General features: G+C 38.0%; 1 long non-coding RNA gene across 1 annotated transcript; it reads right to left on the bottom strand.

Moving 5' to 3' along the window:
- Nucleotides 1-1,078: 1,078 nt before the first annotated feature.
- Nucleotides 1,079-17,971, bottom strand: LOC125167765 (uncharacterized). The gene is made up of 6 exons (XR_007152992.1): nucleotides 17,461-17,971; nucleotides 17,178-17,288; nucleotides 16,174-16,260; nucleotides 4,137-4,250; nucleotides 2,522-2,636; nucleotides 1,079-1,388 (listed from the first exon to the last, which is right to left on the bottom strand). It is a non-coding gene; the product is annotated as an uncharacterized LOC125167765 (long non-coding RNA).
- Between the last annotated feature and the right edge of the window lie 1,737 nt (nucleotides 17,972-19,708).

Below are 19,708 nucleotides of genomic sequence, written 5' to 3' on the forward strand. Positions count from 1 at the left end.
CAACACAGGGAATCATCTGCCCTTGGAAGACAAAGCTGGTTCTACATCAAGTAAGCAGGGTGAAAAAAGGAAGGAGGAAACTTTACCCTGTGTGAGAAATTGTGCCTGCCCTTTCTTCCTTTGTTACTAGAGATACAAATATGAATGAGAAAGAGTTAGCTGATGTTGGTAAACTCCCAATCTGTTTGGGACACACTCCTCGTACCGCAGAGCTCCTCGTACACCAGAACTCCTTGAAGAGTTCTTAGCAGATTTGTGGCAGGAACAGGACTAGAAACCACTTCTCCAGACTCCTAATCCTGTGGTGTGGCTTCTCCACCACTGTGCCACTCACATCCTGCTTGGATCTGCAGCTCTGGAAGTAAGTGGGAACCAGAGAGGAGAGAGGCTAGAGACATTACCCCTCTCCCCCCCGTGTATCTGGGCACCCTATGAATCCATGCATGAGCATCAATCAGCACTGACTGCAGTGGGTTTCACTATGGATTGCTGTACCTCAAGCAGAAAATCTGAAAGGGGGCGGCAACTAATGACTAGGTGTTTCTTATCTTCCAGAGGTGTGATACCAATTAATACATAAGGCAAATACATGCTCTTAAGGCATTTTTTTTTATTGCTCTCCATTGTCTTTGGGAAAGGACACCCGTTCTCAATTTCTGCTTTTCTTTCTCCTTAATACTTAATAATGACCTAGAATTGCACCTGGCACATAATAAGTACTACATACATATTTGTGAAATTTTAAAAGCGATACAGGTTCATTGTTTTACATGTGTGCTTTGTGGCCATGACTTTAGGTTTTTAAGATTTGTGTTCATAGATTTCTTAAATGGTGGGATTTTGAGAAGTAGAAGTGTGAATGGAATTGACATCTAAGTGGAGATGTTGTACTTCAGCGTAACAATTCCACATCTGACACTAATTTTAAAATCTTTTCTCCCAAATGCCTGCTCACTACCTTGGCTTTATAGGCCGACCTGCCATCCGTGAGCATAGCTGCGTGTCTCCTCCACTTGAAGAGCCCCATGAGCATAATATAGTCAGTGGGAGTGCAGGACAGAAAAAATATACACTGCTTTGCACACAGCCTGAAAATCAAGGCATAAAAGAGGAAAAATAAATCAGTGCGCCCCATTCGGCCTTTGCATGCATAATTCATCAATAGAAATAAGTACCCAAAGTGTTTTACCAGTGAGTGTAGGACAAGTTACTTTATTTTTCATTAATATCTGAATCGTAGCTACATTCCAGACAATTCCAATGTAGATCATTTGGACTATATAAGCTAATATTTAAGATAAATAAACACCATCAACTTGTTGGTTTTAGGATATATACATATTGTCTTGAAGATATAGTCCATCCAGTGTTAAGGTTGATCTATAAAACTGAAAATAATGCAAACCGGTTAGCTGAAAGATAATCAAAATATTAGTGCCTAAGATTATGAATGGGAATTAACCTTTACTGAGCTTGTACATTTTGACCACTATAGTAAGCCTGTTCAAATACACTATCTCACTTAATCTTCCCAGTCGTCCATGGGATTAGTGCTGTTTTCTCCATTTATAGGTGAAGGCTCTGAGATCCAGAGAGATGGAGTAAGTCACCCATGATCACACAGACTAAACAGTAGAGTCAAGATTTCGTCCCAGGTTTCTTTGATCTAAAATCAAATTCCTTTGACCACCCCCATGCTATTTCTCTAATGGGGTTAACAATTGTATATAAAATAAGCTACATACTTGACAAGAGATGCATGTGTATAAATACTCATACTTAGTAGGTGAGAAAATGGATGGCAAAACGTTAAGACCCAAATTTGAGGTCTATTAGCTCCTTTCTCCTTCTTTGTTCAGCAGGTATAGCCCTGCCAGTCCCTTGCAAACATTTGCTACTTTATAATTCCTTCCTCCAGCCAGAGGGCTTTGGGGCAGTTGGGGTTCATGAGAAGGTGGGTGGAGGGAGTTTTGACTTCTAGATAGTCTTTTATCTGACTTAGATTTTTCTTCTCTTTTTCTTTTTTTACTTGAGAGAGAGAGAGCTGGGGAGAGGGGCAAAGGGAGGGAGAGAGGGAGGGAGGGGGAGAGAAAGAGAGAGAGAGGGAGAGAGAATCTTACACAGGCTCCACACTCAGTACAGAGCCCGATGAGGGGCTCAATCCCACAACCCTGGTATCATGACCTGAGCAGAAATCAAGAGTGGGACGCTCAACTGACTGAGCCACCCAGGTGCCCCTGCCTTAGATTTTCTATTGCAATCGCAGGCATCCAAAGGAATCACATACATCCAGAGATTTGCATGGCCTTAGGGAATGAAGGGAAAGGGACTAGGATCAATAAATAAACACAGAGGGACAAGTAGAAGACACAGAATGTTGGGGAGATTTCCTCTTGAAGTATGAAGTACCACTCAGCATTGTCATGAGAGTCCTGACACCATATTTTACCCTTTCCAAAGTCTCCTGCACAGGAATGCTCCCTGGGGTTAGGAGAAGAGAAAGGAGAAGGATGTACTTTACCTTCACTGTCTTAAGCTGGGAGCTCCAGGCCGAGCTTGCTGGTCTGCCTGTGACTCCTGTGCACGATGGTTCCTGCAGAGGTATCAACACCCCTGAGCCTCACCTCCTCCCAATCCTAGGGTAAAAGGGAAAATTACAGGTAAATGGATCTTCAACCACCAAAAGTCAGGTACAACATTAGATGTGTTTTCTAGATTACAGTGTTAAAGATTTAAATATGTTCCCCTGCAGATAAAAAAGTTATTATGAAATTCACCCTAAGTCCACTTCATCCCGTGGTCTCGAAAGAAACCTATAGCCAAACCCTAGCTGACATTTCATATAGCATCTGAACATCAGCAGTACTCTTGGTATGAATATCATGTAAATTGCATTAAAAGCCACAAATTTACATAAAAACTATTGCATATTTAATATAGACAAATGTTATCACATAGTTAATTTTTTTAATCCTCAAAAATTTGGAAATACAATTATTCAACATATGAAATAAATAAATTTAACACATATAAATACATTTATATAAGCATGGTCAATTTCACTGCATTTTTCCTGGTCTAGTTTTCCAAGATAATTTGTCTCTATATTCACATTATGAGCTTGCAATGTCTGTACATAAAAAAGCCTAATTGCATTTTTTAACGTTGAATTTTGACATAATGATTATAATCATCTTTTGCGACATTGTCCTACACTGAGTCCTTAAAGATTTTCAAATTAACTTGTTCAGTTCTAAAACTCTAAGCATGACTATTTTAGTTGAGAGGCAAAAAAATGCTTGAAAGATGAATTAATAAAATTCTATCCCATACATTATCCTGCTTGGCAATGAACGGAGTGCTTATAAGAGAAGGATAAATCTAATTTAACATTATAACTCTTTTAATAATAAAAATATATAGATTCAAAACCTCTTCAGTGACCCTGTCTCACACAGTATAATTCCCTAAAACTTCTAAGTCACTCAATGATAAGAGGCTGATCTAAACGCTTCCACTGCATTAATCAAATACCAGGTCTAATTAAAAGAGCCATGCACAAAGCTTTTTCAAAATGTTGCTCAGGTATTGCAATAATTTCTGATCACCCAAGCCTGGAAGACAAATAATTAGAGCTGCCAGAGCATTCTGATGAGTGATGTCAGCATCTCCAAGTGACCTTCCCTCCACTAATTAATTTTCATCTTAAGAAAAGAGACCCTGTTGTTGCACATTATTAATTGAGTTCACTAAAAGATGCGCCTGATTAATTTTTGTTGATAATACTTGTCATTCTAGGCAGCGGCTGTAATCATTCTATTGGGTTTTATTTTTTTAAGTTGATCTAAGTCCTTTGCAATGTGACTGATATATCTGATACAAAATATCATGCATAAGGGCATATCCTATAATGTGTCTGGGCTATTTTTCATTGCAGTTGTTTGCCAAGGTAAAATGAAATGGCAGAGTGGAGTTTTCGGAGCCGTTGGAAATGATAAAGGTATCGTTTCACTTTGCCCTCCTTGTAGTTTAGTGAGGCCACTAATTCTCAAGTCCCCCAAAAAGATCACTACACCCATCTTGTAGCCTCCTCTGGGGTTTTATGGTGAAATATCCATTCCCCGGTGAAAACTCACCGGAATCTCACAGGAATCTTCACTGCATGTCTGTTATTATCCAAAGGTTTCTTTCAACTTCCTTTGTCCTTGAGTGGGATGGATAGCCTGCTAAGTACTTCCAGCCTTCCGACCCTGTGTGAGAGGCAGAAACTAAGCCCAGAACTTGGATTGTTGCCCTGTTCATTCATAAAATATTAGGATTAGAAAAAATAGAGAGAGAGTTATATTAAAGTATTTATTTCATTAACCTAAAATTAAACAGGAAATTCGGTCACACACCTAATGAATATAAGCTGTACTCTAATATGGGAACATTCGCATGTCATTGAATTTCAGGGCCCTTATTAAAACCATAGTTTGTTTTCAGCAGAACTTTCTAAGTATAGAATTAATTTCTTGGAAAAATATTGTGTTTCAGCTTCTAAGTGAAAATATTTCATTTGTATTGGGAAAACGAACTCACAAGGCTTCTTAGGGGTCCTGCTAAGCACATTTTGATGACTTAGTCTAAGTCAACAAAAAATAATTGCGTGGATAATATGCTTAACAATTAAGAGAAAAATCCTTGCTGAAATGTCTTTTATTCTGTTTTGTTTTGCTGAGTCCAAAACCTTTGTAAAGGATCTTGAGTCTTTGTTGAAACGGACAAGGTTAGGCTTTATCATCCACACTGTATGCTATGTGCTTAGAAGTTTAAAGGAATTCATAAACATAGTACAGACGGAAAACAAAACTATTCTCTCAAATCTCTTTTGAGGTAGGCTTCTCTGCTGTTGTAAGCCTGTTTCCTTGTTTTATTTCCCATTGGGTGAATACAAGATGGCCTGAAGTTATCCTAAATCTAATATCTGATAAAGTTGCCCTACTGTTTAAGCCAAATTCACACCTCTCCATGAGAGGTCTTCAGTGGAGAGAAATGTGGCACTCATTCTCTAACAGGAGTTCAGTCTCACTGTTATCCGTCAATAAAACCTAAATATCTGGGGCGCCTGGATGGCTCAGTTCGTTAAGCCTTCCACTCTTGGTTTCAGCTCAGGTCATGATCTCACAGTTCATTGGATCGAGCCCCGCATAGGGCACTGCACTCACAGCAAGGAGCCTGCTTGGGATTCTCTCCCTCTCTCTCTCTCAAAATAAACAAATAAACATTTAAAAAATTAAAAAAAAAAAAAGAAACTATCCACAAAGAGTTAGGCACTTTGTGTATCTTCTGTAAAATTTGGAAGACTTAAAGCTGAGAGATTCTGTGCCTTGCCAACACTGAGGAAAGAGAAATTGAAACCCTAAGATTTGGGGATAAAGGAAATTATTTTGTGAGATGAAAGATGAATTCACAATGCAAAAAAAAAAAAAAAAAAGAACAGCATGTAGAGACACCAAACCTGATGTTTCAGAAGATAGTTTATGGTCACAGTATTTTAGAACAAAAAACAACTTTAGACCTCATCTGTCCAACCCCAATATTTCACATATAAAGAAACCAATCCCCAGAACATTTTGATTGATTGAATAACAAGAAATATAATCCTTTGGATTAAGGAAATGAGTAGAAAGAACAATGATAAACACTAACTTGTATTTAGTCAGAACACCTTTATTTAAAATCATGAGCAATGCATATTTCTCATGAAATAGTACACAGTTGCTATAAAGATTGGCTTAGGTACCTGTGTGTATCACAGCATATACACTTAGCAGTGTTGATATCTTTTTTACACTATGGTACTAAGGGGTCATACATGTTTATTCTGCTGTACCTATTCAGGTTTTTGCCTTTTTCAGCTAGGAGGTTAATAAATAGAACATAGGGGATAGAGCTGAAGGGGAAGAAAAAGAAGAGAGGAAAGGAAAATAAAGGAGGGAGACCAGCACATGATCATTTGGTCCCATTTTAATATTTTCTCATTATTCTTCCAAATTTTAACTCACAAACCTGGAAAAGATTGCCTCCATCTGACAATTTGTGGGTAAATGCAACATTTTTCCATCATGAAATAAGTTCAAATATTAACCAAGTAGAAAATAATAAAATTGGGAAGGTTTATATCATAGTATCCCTCACAAATGCACTTTGCATAACTTCTGCAAGGCCAGGTCTTACGGACAGCTAGGCAAATCTCAAGAATGGATCGCATATCTCTAAAACAATGTAAATGACACACATTATGGTATGATTTTTATCATTGGGGAAAAAATTAAGTCATTTCTTTTTTAATTTGAAGAAAGCGTAATGATCTTGAGGGGGCACACTTTGGGACTTTAGGGAAGGAAAGACAAAGACAAATAGGTACCAGGATATCTTCCTGAGGACAAGGAAGAGAAAAATGGAGTGCGATGAATCTAGGTCAGTGTAACTGAAAGAATACCGAACCTTAGGAGGGGTCCTTCTTATGAGTGAGGTGATCTAAATCAATATGGAGAGATCATCTCTGGCTAATATATCTGACATTAATTTTCTAATCAGATTTCACCTATAGGCTGTCAGCATCCCTTTCAGAAATCATCAATATTTTCCTTGGATGAATACATAATAATCTTTTTACTTCCTCTTGTGATTTTTTTTCCTGTTTTAATAATAATTCATTTTCATAATTATATTTAACCAAACTAGAAATTGAAAAAAGATGTTCTCTGAACTTGGATTCTGACTTTTAGCTATGTCATCACTCTCAATGTCAAGTGGGGTCTTTTTGATTTTGTACACAGAACACCTAATAAGGTAGATGTCATCGAATAATGTTTGGTCCTAAGATGTACAGCTATCTCAGCCAATTAATTTTAATTTTCACTACAATTTACATTGACTGAGTTGTCCTCAAGCCAATGAATATTTTCCCAGTGATTGAATGGATTTCATCTGTAGTCACAATATGTGTGAATATGGCATCTCCAGACACCCGAAGGCATTCACATCTCTATTCAATGTGAAGGATATGCAGGCAGCGGGGCTCAGAGGAATGTGTATAAGATCTGGGGTTAGATTAATTTTGAGAGTCAGTATGGCCAAAAATCAAAACACGCTCTGAGAGATTTGGAGTCAAACAACTTTTGCTTGGCATCTTCTTTCTTAGAGGACTTACTTAAACTCTCTGAGACTTGATTTCTGTATCAATAAAATATAAATACATTTCACATTTGCCTCAAAGTATTGAAAGGAAATAAACAAAATAATAAATGTGAAAGCATCCAACCCAGTGCCTGACGCATTGTAGGAGCTCAATAAAAGTTATTTTACACCCAATCTAGGTTGAGTTGTTCACTTTATTCAGGGAAAGATTCTGCACTTTGGTCTTCACACTGCTTTTCCCTCTCAAGCAAAGGAAACACGAAGAAATTGACTTCTCTGGGATCCTACCTGAGCCCAACAAAGTGAGCCTACTGGTCAACCTAAGAAGTAACGTTTCTAAGACTAATCAATGTTGCATGATGCTGGTAGAATCCCAGAGTTGTAGGGCAAAGTTCAAAACCCTCACTCAAGGTCAAACTTGTTAGAGAGTTTGAAATCATGTATTGAGAAATTTTTCATATTCTGCAGATATAAGATGGGTTGTCCAGAGTTTTTGAGATGCAAATAAGGTAGGGAAAGAAAAGACACTGGCAGTGAAATTGAAAGTAACAATTTGACTGTTTTTCAACCTGATTTGGAAAAAGAGTTTTAAAGCTTAAAAGGCTGGCAAGCAACATATGATAATCTATGGTAGTTTAACTTCTTAAATGGAGTTTCACAGACCTTACTAAATTTTGACAAATCTCACATCATTTAATTTTTTAAGAAGTGTGTTTGACCCAAGGTTTTTGAAATATCTTTATATTTGACCTAGAAGACACCTTCAGCTTAGCCTCTTTTAAAGATATTTTTGACAGAAAGTTAGCTTTGGCTAGTAGCCACACCACCATAAGTTTTGACCTTGAGTGCACTCCAATTTCTGGTAGTATTTGAATAAGTGATTTCTAGGTGAAAGTAAGAGGTCAGGAAATAAAGTACCAAAGTTATCAGGATTGATTTTTATTATTTATTTTTCATTAATTGCCCGTGCACTACCCCTTCCCCTCCGATTTAATTCTTTCTGAAAATTTCCTTCAGTTGTAGGTCATTAACAGTAATTTTAATATAGGTCATGTCCTATTATAACAAATTCCAAAGACTTGTCTGGACAAAGTGATAGAGTGGAAAGAGCTTTGGGCTTAGAGTAAGAATGCCTGGATTCCCATCCTGGTTCTGCCACTAACTAGTTGAATAAACTATCTTTGCCTCGGATGAGATGATGATAATCAGCTCTCCAATCTTACAGGGTCTTTCAAGGGTTTAAGGTAAGTTCTTGCCTGTGAAAGTGTATAGAAAGTTGTAAAATATTGCACACATAAATCATTACACTAATTAAATTATGTATTTGATTTATGTTCTTGAAAATTTGAGGATCAAATACTGTTTCAATAAATGACTCTTGGAAATAATTTCATTTTAAGTATGTAACTGAAATAAAAATATTTGTATTCATGGAATTTAGGCTATAAAATTTAAGGCTGCAATTCCTAAAATGATTCTATTCTATAAAGTTAACTCTGTATAATAGTAAGAGCCTCCTAATAGGTCATGCTGCTTCCATCCTTGTCCACTTAGAGTCTATTTTCAACATCTGCCCAAATGATCCTTTCAAATTATAAGTCAGCTCATTTTACTCTTCTATGCAAATCTGTCTACGACTCCCCTGTCACTCAGATTAAAAGCTAAAGTGCTTGCAAAGACCAAAAGGACTTAACACGACTGGGCCCACTGTTAACTCTCTGACCTTATCTGCTACTGAGTTCACCAGTTCCACATTCCCTCCCTGAGATTTCCATGTTGTCTGGTCTCTCCACCTGGAACACTCTTCTGCCTGAGGTGGCTAACTCACTGATGGCATTCAAGTCTGTTCAAATGTCATCTTCCCAATTAGACCTACCCTGACCACTCTATTCTAAACCGGACTCCTTCTCCACATACTGAATACACTTACGCTGTTCTGATTTTTCTTTTTTCTGTAACACAAATCACCTTCTAACATGCTATATAATTTGCATATTTATCATGTTTATTGTTTGCCTCCAGCCACCATAATATAAACTCCACTAGGGAAAGGATTTCATTTGTTTTGTTTGCTGATATAACCCATGTACTTCAGACAGTGCCTGGGTGATATGGTAAGTGCTCAAAAACTTAGAAAGAATGAATGATATAATGATGATACCACATAAACCTTTGTTGTTAGGTATGCTGATTTCTCTGGCCCATTCTTATGATCAACCACAAGTATTTACAGAACATATACATCCAAAACAAGATGAGAAATATAGCTATAAAAAGAGAATGAAACTACCCAGCTCTTCTAGACACAGAATCCATGACCTTGGAATCTCTTTATACATTTTTTAACCAATGGTCTTAGCAGGATTTTCTTTGTCCTAAGTCTATAGAACATGACAACATTAATCTCTTAGTAAATTTGCATAAAATTTGCAAATATAATTTCATGAACTGTAAAAGCAAAATCAAAGTATAATATAGCAATTTCATTGACTTAATCTTCCAGAATCCTATCAAGAAAGTAATCAGATTTTCTTATCATTATTTATTCTTTTTTAAATACTTATGGCTCATCATTCTGCTATTATCTAGAGGTTGATTAGTAATTTTCCCCCTCCATATTTATTTCAGTGTTCTAGTGGAAATTGAACTAATTATATCTAGTACCTAGAATAACTTTATTCTTTCATCTTTTAAATCCATAAGACACTGTTTTTTAACTTATATTTCGAAATCTAAAGTTTCATACTGGTTCTTTAAAACCCAGTCTATATTGGCTCAATAATTGCACGGCTTGGGCATCTTATACAGATGGGAAAATTAGTACCTATAATTAGGGCCGTGTCCCACTTCCCTTCATTTATGCTGTGATTTCAGCGGTGGCAACTGTGGTCTTTGGTTTACTGTTCTTAGTATCAGTCTCCCTTTCCAATTCACAGCTATAAACCAAAATTTTGGTTCTATCTGCATATTTCCAATGTGAAATCAAAGCATTCAGTCTGAGCAGATCGTTGTAATTACTGGTGAGAATGGAGCAAAAGAACTAGAGACAGTCTCATCAACAAGGTCACAATCCTTAAAATGACTTCTACTCATAGCCTCCATACCATTAGCAACACTGGACCTCTCAATAACACCAAACCAGAATATGAAATCATCTGTGCAGTCACTATACCATGAAAGTTAGAATTTATTAATTCAATCACTCAGTAACTTATTTTTAAATACTTTGGCTTTTTTTTTGAAGGGGTAAGGGAAGTGGTTGGCTGAGCAAACACGAGTGCCAAAGGGTTACTAAATACATTGTCTAAGGATTTTCATTTTTCTTACTTACAATCTAAAACTTGAAATTTCTCCTGTTTCTCTTTTGTCTTCACTAACTGTGATTCCCTCAAACGTAATGCACTCTCTTTGGTTTTTAGGGGAATTGAAATATTTATCAAAATTGAAATGAAAGATAAACCCAAATCTACCTCACTAGATGGCAACTCAATGTCATCTGCGAAGAAAACTGAAGTATTAAACCTAAGTCTGTTTGTATAAACAGAATTTTGGAGGTTTTTTTTTTTTTTAAAACAACAACATAGATTTCATAGTGTTTCTATTTTTCGGTGCATAACCTGGGTTGTCTTCTAAAGCTTCAAACATGATTATACAACATCATTCCATAAATTTGTTTCCTAAAATTTCTCCATTCCCCTCATTAGTCTTTAAAGTTCCATTATTTGCTTCCTTACCAGAATGTATTTCTCTAGAAACGTTATATGGATATTATCCAGGTGTGTTAACTCCAGGGTTTTGGCTACAGTCCAGCTTGAACAATTAGTTAAAATTCTCTTTTAGTTTTAACCAGATGTTATAGTCCTCATTTCCTGACCTAAAAGGCTCTTTCAAATTATGAAGAACTTTTAAATACTTGTCCCATTCTCTTTCAGAGCTAGCTGCACCTCAGTGCTAAATTAATATGGTCTGATATTCAGTATGTACATATAATTAGTGAGGTTTATACCACATTTGGAATAAATCAGGCTTAAAAAATACTTCAGGTATGAGAAGGCAAGCATTAGTTAACAAGGACTTACACATTATATATTATTTTTTACTTTAAATCTCCTTTTGCCATGGTTTTGGCTGAGATTTCAATTACTGAAGAGATCGATGCATTTCTAAATTTCAGGTAGTTTCGTCTGTTCAGAGAGACTGTAATCTTCCTACTGATAATACCTCATAGCCATTTTGCATCTTATCAGGGCCCAGTCAACCCTGCTTATGCTGGAAGTTCTCAATATATATTTACTAACTTGTAGTATGATGCAGTTATATGTTTTTATAGTTGAAGAATTCTGAAAAGCCGCCAGCATAGTTGAATCATTTTTTAGCCCTAATAAACAATATTAGTCATCCATGATCACAGCCATTTGATCTATTTTTTCTTTTAGTCTTTTAGTTCCTGTAGTTAGTTAACTCCTTACAGCCCTTAGGGGAGCCAAATTAAAGTAACTGTCCTTACTCGCCATTGGTTACTGAAATTACCCAAAGAGCAGCCGCTGCAGGCCAGAGACAGTTGATGGCCAAAGGCAGATCCTCTCAGTTCTTAATTCTAAACAACCACAAACAAGGGTGCTGGGTTGGATGGAGGAAAGGAAGTAAAATAAACATTTTAAAAGTGCAATCAACTGATTTGAAGAAAATCCTAATGATGTGTGGTATGTGCAATAGACATCTGAGAGAAAATACTGGCCAGAAGCTATGCTTAACCTTCCCTGTTCCTTACTTCTAGCAAACATTGAGACCAAATGCTTACATCTTTTAAATACAGCTCGTAGGTTGGTGGCGTTCTGTGTTTAGATAAAAGTGAGTTCAATATTTCTTTATTAATTTTAATGGTATAACAAGAATGGTGTATCATTTTGACATAAAGAGTTCAAAGTTACTATGCAAGCACTCCTCCATTAATCTTTTAAATATATTTGCTGGGTGAGCAGCCAACATAATCCTGCCTAAACAGATAAGAAAATAGAGAGCTGGTGATAAGGTGACTCCTTTAAAGCTTCGCAGCAAATCAGGGAAAGAGATGGAGCTCAAGTTCCCACCCATGCCCCGGGCCGCTTGCGCCTCTACTGCCCTTGCTCAGGAGAGGAGCAGTAAGCTGATGCTCGGGACTTGCAAATCACTTGATAAAGGGGCCTCATTCTGGTCATTTCTGGAATGTTCAGAAGAGAACTCCACAAGTGAAACGTCTGCAAAGTTCAGAAGAGAATTCCACAAGAAGTATTTTTTGTCATATTATCAGTATTTTGAGTTGTATCCCTTGCATAGCGTCGGCTTTTAATTATCTAGGGAATAATTATCCATTTGTGGTTTATCGAGGCCCCTTTCTTCGCCCTGCTTCCTGTCTTTGGGCCATTTCACTGCTCATTAATATTTGCATCAGGGACCAGATCTGCTGATTTACTACGCTGGTGCGTCTAGTGAGAGATTTGGTGGGCAAAGAGATAGAAACCACTGAATTTGACACTAAATTCAGATAACCTTAAGGTTTAATCTGCCCATACTAGACGAGGTAGCTGAACTCAGTAACAATTGATAACATAGTTCATTTGTCAGGGAAAGGTCCACTCCTTTTTGTCTTTGATTCAGCATACCTACTTTTCTCTAATTCTATACTTGATGCTTATTATCACAGATAATTGAAATTTGACAAAAGAGACAATCACCTGTGTGATGGATTTTGGCAATGTTCACGTTTTTAAACTCTGCATTTCCCACCCCTAGTAAAGAAGCCTCAATAAATACATCTTCCATTTATTAAGGAGTAAGTGAAAGGCACGCTTGTTCCATGTTATCTGCAGGTTGGTAGATAAAATATAGCAATCAGCATCCCGCCACGCTTCCCCCTCAAGGATTCCCCTGCTTAAAGAACCAGTGCTGGTGGTGGCAGATTAGTAAGAAGTCGTGATTGCCTCATGAATCAGGGTGAAGCTTCTCACAGGTGCCAGTTGGTTTGATCTTCCTAGCCACTCTAGGAGGTTATATATCTTTTGTGATTATCACTCACAGGGATATCCTTGAAGGAAAATGAGGCCGCCTCACCAGAACACAACTAAATGAGACGCACAGAAAGGAACAGAGACGGTAGAAGAGGACAAGAGAGAGGATTCTTTTAGAGTCTACGCAAATAAAATGGAGTGTGTGGGTGAACTCCCTCTTGCTGCCACTCAAAGCCCTATTCCTAGAGCTGTGCTGACCGCATCAAAACAATGCTGCTGCATAAGCAAGGGAATAAACAAAGCAAAGACCCATTAGCTCTGTTTCCATTAGACACGCGGAGGGTAAAAAAAAAAAAAGAAAAAAATCAATAACAGGCAAACAGAAGATAAAATTGATAGGAAAGAAATGTTAAGTTTAGAGCTTTACAACAAGGTATTGCAAACAATGGCATGCAATAAAACCTTGAAAACTATTTTTAAAACTTTCAAAATCATTTACATGGGGAAAAAGAATTCTAGCAGGAACATATACAGCATATTAAACTTTAGTGCATTTTTAATGACTTGTCTTAAACAAATTATGCATGAGATAGATTACACATCCCTCACCCACTTAACAAAAAGGCATACGCAGGAACAAAAAACAAAACCAGGTGGCTTTTAAAAAGAAATTAAGTGTATGCTTGTGACTGATTGGGAGACATGCCAAGTGATGTGAAGGACCTCATAGAATAGAGTTCTCTCGAAAGAAGTTAGATTGATGGGCTTTTCAGCCCCGGCTGTAGGCAGAACAGTATAAACGATAGCAGTCTCCACTTTTGGATTCCATCCTGTAAATGCCCACAGCAGACAGGGTAGGAGAGCAGAAGGAATAGGAACTCTGGGATAAAAAGTCTTAGATTTCGGCCCCAGCACCCCCACTCATTAACTGTGCACACTTGGACAGGGACTTCATCCGCCCTCCTTTTCTTCATTTGCAAGACGGAGATAATACTAATAATGCTGCCTTAGCTTCTTAACTTGGAGCGAGACCCCAGCCTTGGTATGTTCAAAGACCCCAGACTGTAGGTATGGTTCAAAAACCACTGGTTTGAGAGCATTGGTTCTCAAATTCGAGGGTGCATCTGGAGTTTAAAGCACAAAGGGCTGAGTCCTGCCCTCAGAGTTTCTGAGTCAGTAGATCTGGGGTTGAGGGGGAGAACCTGTATTTCTGACAGATAACCAGGTAATTCTGACGTGGCTGGTATAGGGGCCACATCTGAGAACTTCCAATCAAGTCTTGGGATCCTGTGGTCTACATACTGGCCGGGTCAGCCTCATCCCAGAGCTTATTAGTCACAGAGACCCACTGAGACTTTGCTGGAAATCCTGGCCCATTCTGCTAACCCAGAATTGGCATTTCACAAGATTTGTACATCCATTAAAGTTTGAGAACCTCCGTTCTAGAGCATCTGCAGAGGTAACAGATCTAATAAAAAAAAAAAAAAAGATTGTGCAAATCTGCTGTAGGGTATTTTAGAAAAGCCTCCCAATCTAAACAACAGAAATCCAGGTTCTTGGCATTGGCATTCCGCTCCCCTCAGGAAGTCCTGTGTGTGAAACCGACAACATACACCAAGTAGAAGCAGCTATTCTCATCAAGCAAGGGGCTTACCCCCACTGCAGTGGGTGCCAGACTGCTGGGTGCCCAACCGAACATTGAGGCCAGGTTGAACAACTGCTATAGCATCTTTCCACTCTTAATATGAATTTTGTTTCCATAGAGGATGATCTTTTCAGTCATTCCTTATTCTCTTTCCTATCACCCCAAGAAGACTTTCTTTGTGTTTCCCATGGATGTGCTTATTTCCTATCTATGAACTCAGTGGTGATATGAATTTTGGTCAGAAGCAAAGCAAGCTGAAAAAACCAAGTGCATTTCCATTAGGAAGTTCCTTTAGGCTAAAGAGTCAGCGGGTTAAGTGTCAATGATCTAATATCAACCTAGCATCACAACGACCCCTTCATTCAAAGAAGTCTTCCCATTACGTGGAATACAAATTCGAGCGCCAGCTTCACATTTGTGAGATTTATACGACCATTTAGAGAAATTCTTCTTGTAGCTCCTCTGATAACATCACTGGCAATACAAAGCTGAATGGTTCAAATCAGATTTCATCTCAACTATGTAGTGGTTTAGTGTTTGAGGATGAACTTACAGACTATTAAATTTATAAAAACAAAGACAAATATACAACATAAAACAATTCAAGCTCCAAAAGCTTTATATTAGCTTTTGGAAAAGAATAGCTACCAAAAGAAAAAGGCAATGAAGATTAAATCTTTTAAGATTCAATTTGTCTATTTTGCCATATAAGGCCTAACCTTGCTGGAGACTTGGAATTATGACTTTATTTTTGGCCCCAACTAAGCAAGGCAGCAGATATCATTTCAATGATAAGTTTTACAGTAGAATAAATGAGAAGATACTCTGATTTTCAGAACTAACCCTCTCAAGTGATATTAATAATGTAACTATTATGGGAAATATATATATATATGTTAACAATGTAAACATAAAAACACATGGACTTTTTAAGTTTTCATATGTTATTTCCTTCTTAAAAGTGACGACATGGTGAGAACAAAAACAAGTAAACTATTAGAACCTAAGAGATGTTTTGGACAGAATTATTTTTCAGCCTTACAGTCTGTCTTCCTTCTTATCAACTTTAGAAAGAGAAAAGATAGTATCTTTCTCACACAAATAAATCAGAACTCTAAGCACTGTCTCGCTTGCGAGAAAATGCCTTCTACTTCCAATAATGTTGCCTTTCTAATAAAGCATTTCTGTATGTGTCTTTTTTTTCTTGATGCTAGTTTGCTGCTGCGTTAAGATTTCTCTTAGCTTTATGGGAATTAAAGAATTCATTTTTCTTCATTGCGAGGATGGAAATCTCTCTGCTATCTACTTTCAGGCAAGACTTTATTAACAAATCCCATGGCAAAATCCACCACCTACCTGTCGAAAAAGGTGTGATCCTTCCAATCGAGATGTGCTTAGAACCTAAGCAGCTCCGTTATCCTTTTGTGTTCTATATATTTATCCCTGCATCAAGGAATAATTTATCTATAAAAGATACCATACATATTTGAATTATTCTTATTTATGCATTATACTAAAGCTTTAGGAATAACGCCCTGGTATCTCCCCCAGGGAGTCCTCCGGAAAGACTTTGGGAATGATAAATGTTGAATTTGTGTTGCACAAGCAAACAAAATCTCCCAGGCCACAATTTTTTTTTTTTAATACAATAGCTCAAAAGCCTTTTCTCAGACATCTGGAGACAAGGGAGGTTCAGAACAAAGTCAGCACCCCAACCAGAGGGTGACACCTTGAGGGCAGGAACCCTACAACCTTGTCATCAGTCTGCGAGGGCTGTGAAGTAGGAAACAGTCTGCTTGGTGCGTGGATGGGCTGGAAGAGCAGAACTCTCCCCACTTGTAACCACTGTGTATAACCTCCTCCCGTCCCCACCCCCGGTCTACAAACCACTTTGTTCTACAGAGAAGAGTGGCTTCTTGAGAGTAACGTACAACACTAACACGGAATAAGACGCTTGTCCAACCGAAAAGAGGTTTTGAGCTTTTGTTCTGTTAACTTCCGCTTCTGTTGACGTGGTTAGGATGTTAAGCTTTTGGAAGGCAGTTTCTTTGCAAACCCCACCAGGGCTCACCCAAATCTTGGCACATAATAGTTGTTGGTTAAACCAAACTGCACTGACTTAGTGAAAGCCATTTAGTGTTGACAAAAATAAATACATTAATGCACGGCTCTACAGCTCACTCGTTAGATCCTATTTTAAACCTTCCTTTCAAATTTTATGTTAAGTTTTTGATTTGGTAATGCATGCAGATGATACAAAATTCAAAAAAGTATTAAACATCATCCAGTGAGGAGCAAGCCTCCACTCTGACTCCCAGGTACTCAGTACTCAGTGTGGGAGGGAAAAGTTGATAGCTGACCTTTTTATAAAAGGAAGTATTTGGTGGTGGTGGTTGTTTTTGAGGACGGTGGAAAACGAATGCTTTTTCCTTTGGCACTTTAATCCTTAACTTTTCTTGGCCTTTTCAGATCTGGAAAACAATCTCTCTTTAAGATAAATAAAACCCAGGACACCACCTGAAATCCGCAAACAGTATTAGTAAGGCTGGTAGTAGCAAGTCTAAAAGCCATCCACCTGAGACCACGACCACGCCTGCCAGCCCGAGTCACATTGCCAACAGCATCGACGAGGGCGGGTCTTACCTTTAACGACCTTGTGCCACGTAGGAACAGGCTGCAACAGAAGTCTGCATCGAAAGGTTCCTGCGTTGCCAAGGTTATTTCTCAAAGATATTCCGACAGCCAAGCAGCAGTCTTAAGAAAGCAGTGAGAAGTTTCAGCTTTTTCTCATCCAGTGGGTAGAGATAAACCACTCAGAGTAAGAATAAAGATTGAGGATTCAGATCAACAGAGCATCTATACTACAGCGTTTCCTGATGTTTCAAATCTCCTGCTCTTGTTTTTTGTTTGTTTTGCTTTGCTTTCTTTTGTGAGGTTACATGGACTTTTCACCTGTGTATAGGAGCACGTTAATTTCACTACAGCGCAGAAGAAAATGTGTGTTCCTGCGCACTAAACACAAACGAAGAAAAGTGTTTTGGCCCTATAGGAAAACAGTAACCTCACTATCACCGTTTGTGATTTTACATTATGCTCTAGTGACTTTAGAAAAATCCCTTAATATTTCTTGATATGCTTCGCAACCTCTACTCTAAAATAGTTTTAAGGAAGGAAAATAGAAAGGAAAAGAGTTAACGTTAAAAAAATGCATTTTGGAGACAATGACAAATGCATCCTATGAAGAATTATGAAATGTTTCATATTACGCGTGCCTCTTTGACACCAACCCATAACACTGGCTTTGACCAGAGATAACTATCGCTTAGGCATTTGATGAGCATTAAATTGTCTTTGGATATTTTTTAAGTACCTGAGATTTCTCAGGTACTAGAGAACGCTAGATTAAGTGAAAGAATACTACAAGCAGATCATCTGAGGCAATTATGGATTTGCAAATCAGTTCTACAACTCAGGGTGCTATTTCATTCTCTGAGCAGTTGGTGTAAAGTGGTACATAATTTGAACAATCACCTACTAAAACTTGCAAGCACACGCCTAACGCTGATTTTTGCAAAATGCATGATAACGCATACTGTATATTGGAAGGTAAGACAGAGCCCTTAATGTTCCCCTAAGGATGTCTCTTTTTCTTCATTCTCTCCAACAGCAATGGTCTTTGCTTCAGGTCCCCTAGCCTAAAAACGATTTATAAATTATTTCAACTTTGAGAAAGTGAATCAGATTTAATCCAAAAAGGAAAAAGAGAGATAGTAGCATTTACACATTTCTGGAGGCTGGCAGCAAGATAAATCCAATGTGACAAATCTCTGTGGGCTATTAAGTGGATTTTGTTATGGAAAGCACACATAAGGCATGCCTAAGGAGAACGTAGGGTGCTGGGTTTTGAGAAATGGGCTATTATTTATGAATTCTAGGTGGTATCCAAAAGAAATACATTTAAGGGCTTAAACACTGATCTCTCCAGGCCCTGGACTTGGCTCTAGGCATTACTCAAAACTGAAAATATGGCATGTATGTGATCCTTCAGATAACCACACATTTTATAGGACAATCCATAAGTCTTCAAGGCCTCTAGGCTTTTCATTTCACTAAACAAGATCCTAATTTGAGATTGTCAAGGACACAATCTGTGCCATCATGGAAAGAGCTCTATCCTAGGAGTCAGAAATTTTGGGTTCAAATCCTGCTCCAGATCCCAGTTTCTTTATCTATAAAATAGTGTGATAATACCTGCCTTGCACACTTAATAATGTCCTTGTGAGGTTCAATGAGATAATGTACTAGGAAGAGATTTTGAAGTGTGAGTGCTTTAGACATGTCACATGTTAGCATTATTAATACCTGGGAATTCTTCGGGACCACTTAGGATTGCCTCTATGTCAAAATAGCCCCATGGCCAGAATCTGGAGATGCAAGGTCCTCTACCAGCCCGGGAGAATTATCCAATCCAATTTCTTTGCAAAGAAGTCCACGAGAGCAGAGTTGCCAGGAGCTAATCACATTAATATAGAAGCTTTACTCTCGTTCACCAGATTGTGTGCTACGTGGACCCAAATCCTGCTTTGTTCATCTTTGTATCCTAAGCGTCCAACAGAGTTAACTCTCACCAAATAACTGTGAATGAAGGGAAATGAATGAGATGTCTGCTACTGGCAGCAGCCTAAGTGAGGCATTTTGACAGATACATGAGTCAGAGTTCAAACAGAGAATCAGAACCACCAGGAAATATATACATACAAAGGGATTTACCATGGGGCTTGGGCTCTGCTCAATTGTGGGAGCTGGTTAAACAGTACATGAAGGCTGTTGCTTTTGTGTTTGGTGCTGAAGCCCGAAGGCCGTAGGGCAAGCAGGCAGGAGGAAGAGATGG

The sequence above is a fragment of the Prionailurus viverrinus genome, chromosome A1, assembly GCF_022837055.1.
Source record: "Prionailurus viverrinus isolate Anna chromosome A1, UM_Priviv_1.0, whole genome shotgun sequence".
Classification (NCBI taxonomy): Eukaryota; Metazoa; Chordata; class Mammalia; order Carnivora; family Felidae; genus Prionailurus; species Prionailurus viverrinus.